Below are 13,765 nucleotides of genomic sequence, written 5' to 3'. Positions count from 1 at the left end.
TAATAATAACAATACAATATAGTTATAGGAATATCAGTTATCCCATTGCTAAAATGTTAACAAAACTTTAATTTGTCTAACATTTCTTGCAAAATTTCATAAAATAAATATTATGTAACAATTAACGTTGTATTACCCTGAAATTCCCTGAATAATATTTAGAGTCTGAAAATTTAAGGCAGGTATTTAAAAAGAATATCATTTGGTCTATAAAAGAAGAAAAAAAACATGGTTTAAACCACTTGGCTTAAGCCACTGATTTAAACTAATCAACCCTGGGAGTAGGACACAATTATTCTGAAATTATTTAATTGTATTCCAAAAATGTGATCTGAGAATTGTTGATTGCCATCTCTCATCCATTCAACTTGTAAATATATACTAAAGTAATCACTTCACTAATGAAAATTATTAAGCCTTATCTACTTCATACACCTATATTTTTTCAAGAAAAAAAAAAACAAAAATATAAAGAACGAAGCTGAATTTAATAAGGGTAACACAGAAAAAGTTATTAACCCACCCCATCCCGTTGACGTATGGGTACGTTGCAACGATTTGCATTTGCCAGTCCCGGCGACGTACCAGTACGTCGTGCAATTGCAAGGTCCCTAATTTGCACAATTTTCAATTTTCGCACGTGATTTTTCGTATGTATACACGGGACACCTTCCTCTATTCCTGTACAAGATACCAAGCAGGGACAATGCCTTACACTGCATAACCTCCCCCCTCCCCCCCTCACGACATTGTCTTGGCAAAGGACCTGTTACCAGTGACCTGGCTAGTAAAGTTATTCAGGGCCAGAGTGATTCCCCAATCGATGACAATGTGGAGGACAATGTTTACATAGCATTAGAAGAAGAAACAGCCAGAAATAATGATCAGGTAGTGTGGCAAAAATAGGTCAGGTATGGTGATTAGTTAGTGAGTGAAACAATGCTTATAATGCCTTTATTACTGCCTGAAAACCAATATACTGTCATACTACATATACATTCGTACCAAGTAAATAAATAAATACCGTTTATGAGTGGTTAAAATAGTTACCCTCCCATAGAACTCATTTTCTTTGATGCCAGCATGTTAGAAAACCCACTCAAGTAAGGAGGAACTCCTACCTGGATTGGGCACTTTAAACCTCAGGTGAGCGATTTCTCTATGAATTTTCGATGTTTCTCACTAAAAGCGAAGGTTTTAGCCAAAAAAAAAAAAATCGAAAATACCTTGGGACTGGAGGATGTCGGAGGTGCGGAAAACCTCGGGACGTGACGGGTTAACCTTGAGTTACCATAAAATTCCAGGTCTCATGATACGGTAACTATGTGGCAATGTCCAATGACCACTGCCGGCCAGCACACTCAAAAAATCACGTGTCACTAATCTGGCAATATGGCCTTGATTTTCTGTGCTTCTCAGGTATACATAGGTAATTGTAAATTATGCAAATTTACCTCATATTGCAGTAAGGTATTCAAATTCCTCAGTTCAGCATGATTGAGGTAATATCTAGATTAACACCTGATTTTAAATGTGTTTCATTTTTGAGGCACAGAAAGGTTTTAATGTCACTATTTTTACAATGCACAGGAAATGGAACTGGCAGAAAACAACAATTATAGGAAAACCGTGATGGCACAACGAGAATGTTTCTTGATGTTGAGAGCGGAAGGTCTGTCCCTGAGAGCTATAGCAGAGCAAATGGGCACATCCTACACCACTGTGTGCCGTTGGGTCAGACGATGGAGGAAGGAGGGCACATTGCTTTCCAGGAAGTCAGAAAGCAAAGTTTGTCGCCAGTTGTGCACCAGACCGGCAAACCATTCTGTCTTTTTATATGAGTATGAAGCCATGAGCATGAGACTGTATGAACTTGAGATTTTATACTTCAATACGTTGCACCACTACCTGCAATATTTACGCTCTCATAATTATATTCTAAGCTAGTTAGGGATGAATCATTGTGTAGTCGTTAATAGCCTGATTTAGTGTTGTATCAAATAAAGTGTGGAAAAAGCAGATATAAACCTTACTTCCGGTTTCTACAAACGATATATACCTACAGTGCAAAATAATAAAGGTCTTAACCAGAGACGTCCCTTCGACGTATGGGTACGTTGCAACATTTTGCATTTGCCAGTCCCGACGACGTACTGGTACATCGTGCAATTGCAAGGGGCCTAATTTGCACAATTTTCAATTTTCGCGCATGATTTTTCATACGTATACATGGGATACCTTACTCCATTCCTCTACAAGATCCCAAGCAGGGAGAATGCCTTACACCGCATAACCTTCCACCCCCGCACGCCAATGCCTCAGCAATTCACCTGTTACCAGTGACCTGGCCAATAAAGACATTCAGGGCTAGAGTGATTCCCTAATCGATGACAATGTGGAGGACAAAGTTTACATAGCATTAGAGGAAGAAACAGTCAGAAATGATGATCAGGTAATGTGGCAAAAGATGGTCAGGTATGGTGATGAATTATTGAGTGAAACAATGCTTATAATGCCCATATTACTGTTTGAAAACCAATATACTCTCGTACTACATATAAATTCGTACCAAGTAAATAAATAAATACCGTTTATGAGTGGTGTGAAATAGTTACCCTCCCATAGAACTCGTTCTCTTTGGTGCCAGCCTGTTAGAAAACCCAGTCAGGTAAGGAGGTACTGCTACCTGGATCGAGTATTTTAAACCTCAGGTGAGCGATTTCTCTATGAAATTTTGATGTTTCTCACCAAAAGCGGAGGTTTTAACCAAATTTTTTTTTTTCGAAAATACCTCGGGATTAGGGGGTGTCGGAGGTGCGAAATAGCTCGGGACGTGATGGGTTAAAACCTAAGGAAATACTTGAAAGGCAGTGGTCTCAACATTCCAGAGCATACTTACAGTATGCTTCTTATAAAGTGAGAGCTACGAATCAATGCATAAGATCATGCTACCTTCGGAAGCTAAACCTTGGCATGTAGTGCCCCGGGTAATTCTGATAAACCATCCAATCCATCCATCCATCCATCCATTGCCAGACGCCATGTATCCCAAACGGGGTGGTCAAGGGCTTAGAGTTAATTGTTTTACAGGGAGGGGCACTAATCCTCCACCAACCCCACTTGACACGTAGGGATGCCAACAGCATCTGGTGTTCCCAGGCGGTCACCCATCCAAGTACTAACCAGACCCAACGTTGCTTAACTTCGCTGATCGGACGGGAAGCGGTGTACTCAACATGGCATGGCCGTCTGATAAACCAATACCGGATATTTCCCTTGAAAGCCTGAGGGAGATGAAGTCTAGCACCATTTGTTTTATATGTATCAGATAAAAAAAGCCGTTAGTACTACTATAATATGACCAGATAAGCTGCTTTAAGTATAAAGCCAAGGAAGAATTGAAAAGACTTTGTTTGAAAGTACTGATCAATAAATAGCTAGTTCTTAATGTTTAAGTGTTTTTCAGTATTAACGAAACACCAGCAAGTCTGCAAAATATAATGAAAATAGATATGAAATGTAAATAACCCATGCACATGTTCCAGTGTGCATTAGAAATGCTGAAATGCATATCAATACACTATACGTTTATGATGAACAGTTTTAATGCCCCAGTTATGTAAAAGTGGTCACAAATATTCAGTTGTTAGACAACAATGGATCGCAGAAATAACTGTTAACCCCTCAAAGCTGATTGCAATGATGGTTGGGTACTTAGCACTGTTGACTGCGAAGCTGCCAGCCCGCCATTGCCAAAGCTCAAATCCTGGTACGGACAGAGGCCAACACTCGATTCAGGTGTTCATCCACCCTTTGTGAGTTTGTGTGTAAAATGAGTATTAAGAGTACTACCTTAATGGTCAGTATACCTACTGATGAGTAAGTAAAATGAGTATGAAGATGTTGCCCTTAACCCCCCAGGTGCCAGCAGACTTTGGACCCTCATGGAGCCATGGTGCCAGCCAATTATTGATTTTTGTTTTGTTTTGTTAGATAGGTTAGAAATGATGAGAAAATATAGAGAACAACCACAAAAGTACTCACAGAAGCCATTTAGGTCGATTTTGAGGTCGATTCTCCCAGACCTGGCGGCTGAAAACTTTGGAGTAACGCCTGTAGACTTTATTGGCCACCTCCAACAACAACTGAGTTGAAGAAGATCTTCGTTTACTTCATCTGTAACTATGCTATTCGAGCCAAAAACACTCCTGTTGGGTATATAGATGATACAGCAAGGCCTAGAGAGGCCTAGAAGGGCACGGAAGTACACCAGCAGATTTTTTTGCGCCTAATTTGAATGTTCGAATTTTTGCAAATATATCAAATTGCCGACGTACAAGCACAGTCAGGGAAAGTACCACATTACCCACTGTTCGGAGCATTGCTGGTCGACGAATAGTCACGAAGCAGCAGCCAGACCCAACATGTCTGGCAACATTGAGTGGGAGGGAGGGTGGCCGGGGGTGGGAGGGTTTGAAGAGTTGTTCGTGTCACAGAATCAATAGCCATTGATAATGCATCCGACGTACTCTCAAAGTGCAAAAGCGGTGCAGATGACCTGAGAATGGATCATCAACAACGGCAGGTAGCTCTCAGGGGACAAATAGTTGGTCTACGACAAGCTGGCACTCCATATTAGCGATTGCTCGCGAGGTAGGGGTTTCGATCTCCACAGTGAGGAAGTGGGCCAGGAGACGAGCCAAGACTCATAACCTCCACGACATAGGTGTGTGTTGATGAATAGCAGCTATTTGACATAAATGAGGAGTCATATATATATATATATATATATATATATATATATATATATATATATATATATATTGTTACGGAACAGAGAAAGATAATGTACACTTTAAGTGAGACTACTAAAAATCACTACTGTCCCGTAAAGTTCCAGGTTCAAAACAAAAGAGTTAGGTAAAATTACAAGTTAAAGTTTAATGCTCAAACTAACAACAAAACATTCAGGACTCATAAGGATAATGTAATGGCAAAAATAGGTTAAATATATGGTTAACTGCAATAGCCTCTATTAACACGAAATTAGTATGAGTAAATTTATCTAAGTCAGCCCTGATGAAATGAAAACACTGGGTAATGCTCAGTTAATCCAAGATAAATAATTACAGATACAAACTATTATTACCACTGGCTGACAAAATGAATTCTACACAATTTACAAAAACTTTCCAGGCCCAAGAATCAACCCCATGCTATACAGTACAAGAACAAAATGCAACAACACTTATACTCAAATCACACAGCTGCTAGATGGTTGGAGACTTCCTGAGAAATTCACAATAATAATAACTGTACAGGGGAGGACAAAGATGTGAACAAAATGAGGAGCAGATCTAAGTGGCAATGATGCAGAGACTGAGCTCATTATATAGGGGCCGGCAGAGCTTGATACAACTTGTAAGAAGGACGCGCAAATGAAGCCATGGGGACAAAGAGTTGACAATCCTTCTCTGAACTCTAGAAATGACGACTTACTCTACTATAACGGTAGAAGGGGGGGACTGAGGCAGAACACGCTCGTGATCAAACATGCAGCAACTGTGCGTTAAAATTACACAAAGGATGATGAAATCATAGGCTATGTAACACCTCCCCACAAAGAAAAAAGAAATTTACAAAGGAAATTTCTTATTACTCTAAAACAATCTGTATCTGGGATTACAGAACATGCAAAAGTCTTTCCTAGTGTTACAAAACATGAGATCTCCCTAGCACGTTCAGTCATAGGTACTTGCCAGTATCCCTTTAACAAATCAAACTTACGTATGTACCTAGCCTTTCCGATCTTGTCTATGCAATCTTCCACGTGAGGGAGAGGGTAAGTGTCTGTTTTGGTGATCTGATTAACACGTCTGTAGTCGATGCAAAGCCGCTGTGACCCACCTGGCTTAGGGACTAGAGTGACAGGAGAACTCCACTCGCTCTGACAGGGCTCAATCATCTTGTGGTCCAACAGGTAGCCAAGCTCCTTCTGGATGAGAGGAACTTTCACTGGGTTCACACAGTAAGAAGGCAGTTTAATTGGCTTTGCGTCTCCAACATCGACATCATGCATCAACACAGTGGTTCTTCCTGGAGTGGCACGGAACACTTGCGGGTACTCCTGCAGTAATGCCGAAAACTCCTGCCTTTACTCGGGAGGTAGATGAGAAAGCTTAGTCTGGAGATCATTCATGATATCAGGATTCTTCCACAAACTATCACTCAGGCTCATACTGCATGGGAGAGCTTCACTTGCAGACTCGGGTGGAACAGCTACAGTGCAGACTGGATTATTTTCGTCCCGCCTGTGATATAACCTTAGCATGTTGATGTGACAAAGTTGCTTGCTCTTTCTACGATCTGGTGTGGCGATGACATAGTTGACATCACTGAGTTTCTTCTCCACGAAATAAGGACCACTAAACTTGGCTTGAAGAGGTTGCCCATGAACTGGTAGCAGAATCAAAACCTGATCTCCTGGCTGAAAGTGGCGTAACCTGGACTTCTTATCATACCAAGTCTTCATCTTCTCCTGAGCAGCTCCTAAATTCTCTCTCGCCAGCTGTAAAGCAGTGGACAGCCGTTCTTTGAAATTCATCACATACTCCAGCAGGTTGACGTCATCTTCCTCCGACAGCCAGCATTCCTTGAGTAGCTTAAGGGGTCCTCTTACTTCATGGCCAAACAGTAGTTCAAAAGGTGAGAAGCCCAGTGATTCATTTGGAGATTCTCTTGCGGCAAATACAACGAATGGAAGACCTTTATCCCAGTCTTTCTGATGTTCCAAACAGTATTTCTTGAGCATCGATTTGAGTGTTTGATGATATCTCTCCAACCCTCCTTGGGTCTGGGGATGGTAAGCTGAAGACGTGATCTGGGTGATGCCCAACTCTTTCAGAGACTGCTTGAAAACGTTTGACATGAAATTACTTCCCTGGTCGGACTGTACCTCCTTGGGCAGACCAAACTTTGTGAAGAACCCTAGCATTTCCTTAACCACGTCCTTTGCTGAGATGTTTTTAAGTGGAATGGCTTCAGGATAACGAGTAGCCATATCAATCATGGTCAACACATAAGAAAATCCTGAAGAAGTCTTAGGAAGAGGGCCCACAATATCCACCAACACACGGGTGAAAGGCGCCTCAAAAGGAGGAATGGGAACTAGAGGTGCAACCTTTTCGGTCTGATTACACTTCCCCACAACTTGACAGGTGTGACAAGACTTACAATACCAGGAAACATCCCTGAAGATACCTGGGCAGTAGAAGTGTTTCAAAATGCGTGCCACAGTCTTCCTCACTCCAAGGTGTCCTGCCAAACTGGAATCATGAACCACTCTAATGATATCCTGCCTACAAACACGAGGGATGACAACTTGATGTATAACCTCCCATTCACAGTCGGCTGATGCTGTTGGGGGTCTCCACTTCCTCATAAGTACTCCTGACTTTACATAATAACAAGTAGAAGCACCAGCTGACTCTTCCTCACTGCCAGCAGAGTTAGCTAGACCTTTCAACTCAGGGTCAGCAACCTGCAACTCAACCAACTCTTGACGAGACAAATTATCAACACTACGGGGTACTGCCTCATCTGGTGAGTGGTCCAAATTAGCAAGAAAAGTGTCAGCTAGGATAACATCATCATCATCATTATCCTCTAAATCACCAGTAACTTTAGACTTAGCCCTAGTGACAGCACATGCAGGGAACACATCAGGGACATCACAATCCTGGGCCGCAGCCACTGGCTCACTAGACAACTGAGGAGCTGGACACACTTGACTTCCACCAATATCATTTCCAAGTAAGAAAGTTACACCTGACATTGGGAGTGTCTCAACCAACCCAACCATAACGGAACCATTAACAAAACCAGACTCTAAATTCACTCTGCACAGAGGGACAGAGAAGTAATTATTCCCTACACCTTGTAAGATTACAGTTTCATCAGAGGAATTAACATTAGAGCCTAGAACACTGGTCAGCATAAGGGATTGGCAAGCACCTGTATCACGATATATTTGAACTGATTTCCTGTCATTCCTGTCTAGAGGACTGACAAAACCATCAGACAGGAAATTAGCACATGAACTCTTGAGAGTGTCAACCACTTTACTGCTCAAAAGAGGAGCTCCATCATGATAATTTAAGTTACCCCTCAAAGCAGGTTCAGTTAACTCAGTTAAAGAATTCTGGGAACTCTCAAGGGTGGACACTAGACCAATTGACTGAACATTTAAAGACTCCTTTTTCTTCACATCACGCTGTCTCCTGAAACATTTCTCCGTAGTATGACCAAGCTTACTACAATAAGTACATTTACTTTTCTGAAATCTAGAGGTGAAGCTGGTATTTACTTCCTGAGAAACATCATCTTTATTCTCATTCCTGTTACCTGTACTCTGAGTAGAGGCAACGTACTTACTCTCAGCTTTCCTTTTTCCTCTAGAATATCTCTTGTGAGTGAGAACATATTCATCAGCTAAAACTGCAGCATCAGACAAATTATCTATTCTTTTCTCATCAAGATATAGGCTTACATCTTTATAAATACACCTCTTGAAGTCCTCCAGCAAAATCATCTGCTTAAATTTACCAAAATCAGAATCCACATTCTTAGAATTTAACCACTGCTCTAACAGATCTTCTTTGATTTTTGCATACTCAACATGGGATTGCTTATCTTGCTTGTAAGTTGTCCTAAATTTTACTCTATAGGCTTCAGGAACAAGCTCATAGGCCTTGAGAATCAAGCTCTTAACTACATCATATTATCAGATTGATCCTGAGGCAAAGATGCATAAGTTACTTGAGCTTTACCGGTGAGAACAGTTTGAAGGAGTACTGGCCAATACTTTTTAGGCCAATTAAAACCTGTAGCTACCCTCTCAAACAACTGAAAATACTTTGTTAAATCAGATTCATTAAAAGGAGGGACAAGTTTAACATTTTTAGCCACATCAAAATCATCAGAGCTAGATGATCCAGTTCCAACTTGTTTCATGCGATACTCATGGTCTGCCTGAATCCTAGCAAGTTTAATTTGTGCCTGAGCCTGTATTTGTGCCTCCTGAATCCGAGCCTGAGATTCAGCCTCCTTAGCATTTGCTTGAAATTCAGCCTCCTGAATACGAGCCTGAGACTCCGCCTCCTTAGCCTGAGACTCAGCCTCCTTAGCACGTGCCTGAAATTCAGCCTCCTTAACACGAGCCTCCTGCAGGGCTAGCTGTAACTTAGCTAATTCAATCTGAGTTTGCTCATTTGGAGGAGTTACATTAAACAAGCTTTTATTAATCATGCAAACAATTTGATCTTTAGAATGATGAGAGTGAACTGCAATTCCCAATTGTTGAGCAACAAGCTTAAGTTCATTCTTTGTTCTGTTTTCTACATCACACACTGTTTGCACATTTGACAAAAAATCTTTGGCTTCATCAAGTGTAGTAATAGTAGACATCATGAATAAGTAACAGTCACAAAATATCAAGCAATATCCTTATGATAATATCCTGAATATCCTGATAAGAGGTCGCCAAATTTATGTTACGGAACAGAGAAAGATAATGTACACTTTAAGTGAGACTACTAAAAATCACTACTGTCCCGTAAAGTTCCAGGTTCAAAACAAAAGAGTTAGGTAAAATTACAAGTTAAAGTTTAATGCTCAAACTAACAACAAAACATTCAGGACTCATAAGGATAATGTAATGGCAAAAACAGGTTAAATATATGGTTAACTGCAATAGCCTCTATTAACACGAAATTAGCATGAGTAAATTTATCTAAGTCAGCCCTGATGAAATGAAAACACTGGGTAATGCTCAGTTAATGCAAGATAAATAATTACAGATACAAACTATTATTACCACTGGCTGACAAAATGAATTCTACACAATTTACAAAAACTGTCCAGGCCCAAGAATCAACCCCATGCTATACAGTACAAGAACAAAATGCAACAACACATACTCAAATCACACAGCTCCTAGATGGTTGGAGACTTCCTGAGAAATTCACAATAATAATAACTGTACAGGGGAGGACAGAGATGTGAACAAAATGAGGAGCAGATCTAAGTGGCAATGATGCAGAGACTGAGCTCATTATATAGGGGCCGGCAGAGCTTGATACAACTTGTAAGAAGGATGCGCAAATGAAGCCATGGGGACAAAGAGTTGACAATCCTTCTCTGAACTCCAGAAATGACGACTTACTCTACTATAACGGTAGAAGGGGGGGACTGAGGCAGAACACGCTCGTGATCAAACATGCAGCAACTGTGCGTTAAAATTACACAAAGGATGTTGAAATCAAAGGCTATGTAACAATATATATATATATATATATATATATATATATATATATATATTTGCAGAGACTTCACTTCACCATGAAGATATGTATGCAAACTAACCACAGGAGAAATGAAAGGAGCGACAGTGAGTACTTTCGTATATTACATCTTCAGACAGAGTGAGACAGAAACGTAAAGGGTAGAGGTCTTTTATGCACACACGCAGCAGGTAGTGGCACACAGAACAATGGATGACCTGAATTTTTACCTGCAGCTTAACTTAGGGTCACCTGCAGCAGGAAGTGGAACACAACAAAGGATGACCTGAATCCAAAAATGGACGTGACAAAGGAGGAGGGAGTAGGAGGGGAGGAAAGGGGAGTGGGAGGGAGGGGGAAGGGGATAGGGGGGAGGGAGGAGGGGATAAATACTGCTGCTTAACTTAAGACCTAGAGGATTAATGCTTGGTGTGTCCCACACACTTATGACTACACACCACCGCAGGTAAAAATTCAGGTCATCCATTGTTCTGTGTGCCACTACCTGCTGCGGGTGTGCATAAAAAAACTCTACCCTTTACGTTTCTGTCTCACTCTGTCTGAAGATGCAATATACGAAAGTACTCACTGTCGCTCCTTTCATTTCTCCTGTGGTTAGTTTGCATATATATATATATATATATATATATATATATATATATATATATATATATATATATATATATATATATATATATACACAGAGAAAGAGAGAGAGAGAGAGAGAGAGAGAGAGAGAGACAGCAGCTTTGTTTTCGAGTCAACACAAAATATAAATATATTGTTTATCATTATATCGTTACGAATATCTCCGGCGAAACGTGTCATGTTAAAGCCGAAAAAGAATAAAGACCATTCAAACCTATGTCCGAACCCAGCAAACTTCCATAACTTCCCTGACAAGATTAACTCTACAGACATCTAAGTAATTTTTTTTTCATAAAGTGCTAGCAACATATTGTCATGATCGTCTATCCTTACTAAAATAATTCCAACACACTGTCCAAGTCATACATGGCAGACTTACACGTGATTCCCAACCTATCACAAACCCTCCTCTGTCTCCATTCCCCTTCTCCCCCTCCTTCACACTCACAGTTACCAGACATATGAGGTCTGGCTGCTGCTTCACATTCACCCGTCTCATAACAGTGCTTCAGGAGGTGGGTAATTCGGAACTTTCCCTAACTGTACATCACTGACATTGACCGTGCATATAGGGGCCAATGTAGTGTATGTGTACGTCGTTGCCACGGGGCGAGTTAATGCTCATTTTACCTTTTTTTTTATGCGCGGAAGAAGGAACCAAAGGCCGCGAGCCCGCAATTATTGTTCCTTCCAAGAGAAAAACAAAATACAAGAGAGAGCCAAATTCAAGATCCGATCATTTCGAGATGCCAGGACACACTGAGTTTGAAAGACTGGAGATCATAAGAAGCAGGAGATACAGACAGAGGGAGACAGTTCCAGACTTGACCTGTAGCATAAATGAAAGACTGGGAGTAAAAGTTAACTCTTGCATTAGAGAGTTGGACAGAAAAGGGATGAGAATTTGCTGCTAGACGGGTGCTACGCACCCGTCATAGAGGTGTAGGAATGCATGCAGACAGTTCAGAGGAGCAATGACCATTGAGGTAGCGATAGAAAAGAGATAAAGATGCAACAGTGCGACGAAGAGTCAGAGGTTGAAGGGAGTCAGTAAGAGGAGGAGGGTTATTCAGACGAAAAGCCTTTGGCTCCACCCTTTTCAGAAGAGCTGTATGTGGGGAGCCTCCCCACACATGAGAGTTGTACTCCATACAGGGGTGGATAAAACCCCTGTATAGAGTCAACAATTGTGCAGGGGTAAAGAAGGAAACGAGGCAGCTTAGTGGATATGGAAGCAGATTTTACAAGAGATGTAATATGATCTTTCCAAGATAAGTCCCGAGTAAATGAAACCCCAAGCATGTTCAAGGATGATGCAGGATTAAGCTGAATATTATTAAACATTGGTGGGTATACCTGCGGAATATTTTGCCGGGTTGATAGGTGTAAAGACTGAGTCTTTGATGCATTAAAAACAATTAGATTATTTTTACCCCAGTCAGAGGTACGAGCCAAGTCAGATATTAGGTGTGCCATAGCCTCGTCCCTTGTTTGTTGAGGTAACTGCTGAGATGGACATTGCGGGAACCGACTGGAGAAGTGAAGGGTGGAGTCATCAGCATATGAGTGGATAGGGTTAGATGTACAGCTTAGAAGGTCATTGATGAATAAAAGGCAGAGAGTTGGTGATAGGACAGAGCCCTGAGGAACACCACTGTTGAAAGATCTAGGAGAAGAACGATGGCCATCTACAATAGTGGCTTTAACGACCAGAAAGGAAGCTAGAGATAAAGGCACAGATAGAAGGATAGAAACCGTAAGAGGGCAGTTTGGAAATTAAAGATTTATGCCAGACTCGATCGAAAGCCTTTGAGATGTCAAGTGCAATGGCAAAGCTTTCGCCAAAGTCCCGAAAGGAGGATGACCAGGAGTCTGAAAGGTAGGTGAGAAGATCGCCAGTGAAGCGTCCCTGACAGAACCCGTACTGACAATCAGAAAGAAGGTTGTAATAGGAAAGATGCTTTAAAATTTTTCTATGAGGAATTGACTCGAAAACTTTTGAGGAACAGGATGTTAAAGCAATTGGATGATAGTTAGAGGGTTGGGAATGGTCACCCTTCTTTTGGACTGACTGAATGAGGGCAAACTTCCAGCCAGAAGGAAAGATATAAGTTGATAGACAAAGGCAAAAGAGTTTGCCTAGGCAGGGTGTTAACACAGAAGCACAGTTCTTGAGAACAACAGGAGGGACTCCATCAGGCCCATATGCCTTGTTTGTATTAAGGCCAGTGATGGCAGAAAATACATCAGCTGAAGAAATTTTAATGTCACCCATGAGGAAGTCAGAGGGGGGAAGTGATGGAGGAACAGCACCGGAATCGTCTAAGGTGGAATTGGAGGAGAAAGTCTGAGTGCAGAGATCTGCTTTATCAGAAGAAGAAATAGCTACAGAGCCATCAAAGTAAAAAAGAGGATGGAAGGATGATGAAGTTAAGTCGTTAAAAAGATTTTTGGCAAGGTGCCAGAAGGAGCGGGAAGAATTCGAGTTGGAGAGTTGAGAGCATTTAGTATGGATGAAATTATTTTTAGCAGAGCGAAGAACAGACTTAATACGATTCCGGGCAGAAACGTATAAAAGATGTGGTTCAGGGGCAGGTTGGCTCTGGTACCTTTTATAGGCCCTCTCCTTGTTGTGGACAGCATTAGAACAAGCGTGATTAAACCAAGGCTTTCTTACATTAGTCATAGGATATGAGAAAGGAATGTATGCTTCCATGCCTGAGAGAATAATCTCCGTAATGCGCAAGGCACACCCAGATGGCTCCCGGCTATGGAAG

The 13,765-nt window shown here is 41.2% G+C and overlaps 1 non-coding gene across 1 annotated transcript; it reads right to left on the bottom strand.

Annotated features, from left to right (window-relative positions):
* Window positions 1–3,134: 3,134 nt before the first annotated feature.
* On the bottom strand, window positions 3,135–3,253 carry LOC145402746 (5S ribosomal RNA). The gene has a single exon (XR_013897863.1). It is a non-coding gene; the product is annotated as a 5S ribosomal RNA (ribosomal RNA).
* Between the last annotated feature and the right edge of the window lie 10,512 nt (window positions 3,254–13,765).

Source organism: Coenobita brevimanus, chromosome 58 (assembly GCF_032717465.1).
Source record: "Coenobita brevimanus isolate Jiangsu-jjx chromosome 58, ASM3271746v2, whole genome shotgun sequence".
In the NCBI taxonomy this organism is placed as follows: Eukaryota; Metazoa; Arthropoda; class Malacostraca; order Decapoda; family Coenobitidae; genus Coenobita; species Coenobita brevimanus.
The sequence above is the reverse complement of the archived record's forward strand: the minus strand, read 5'-3'. Positions and strand labels throughout refer to the sequence as shown.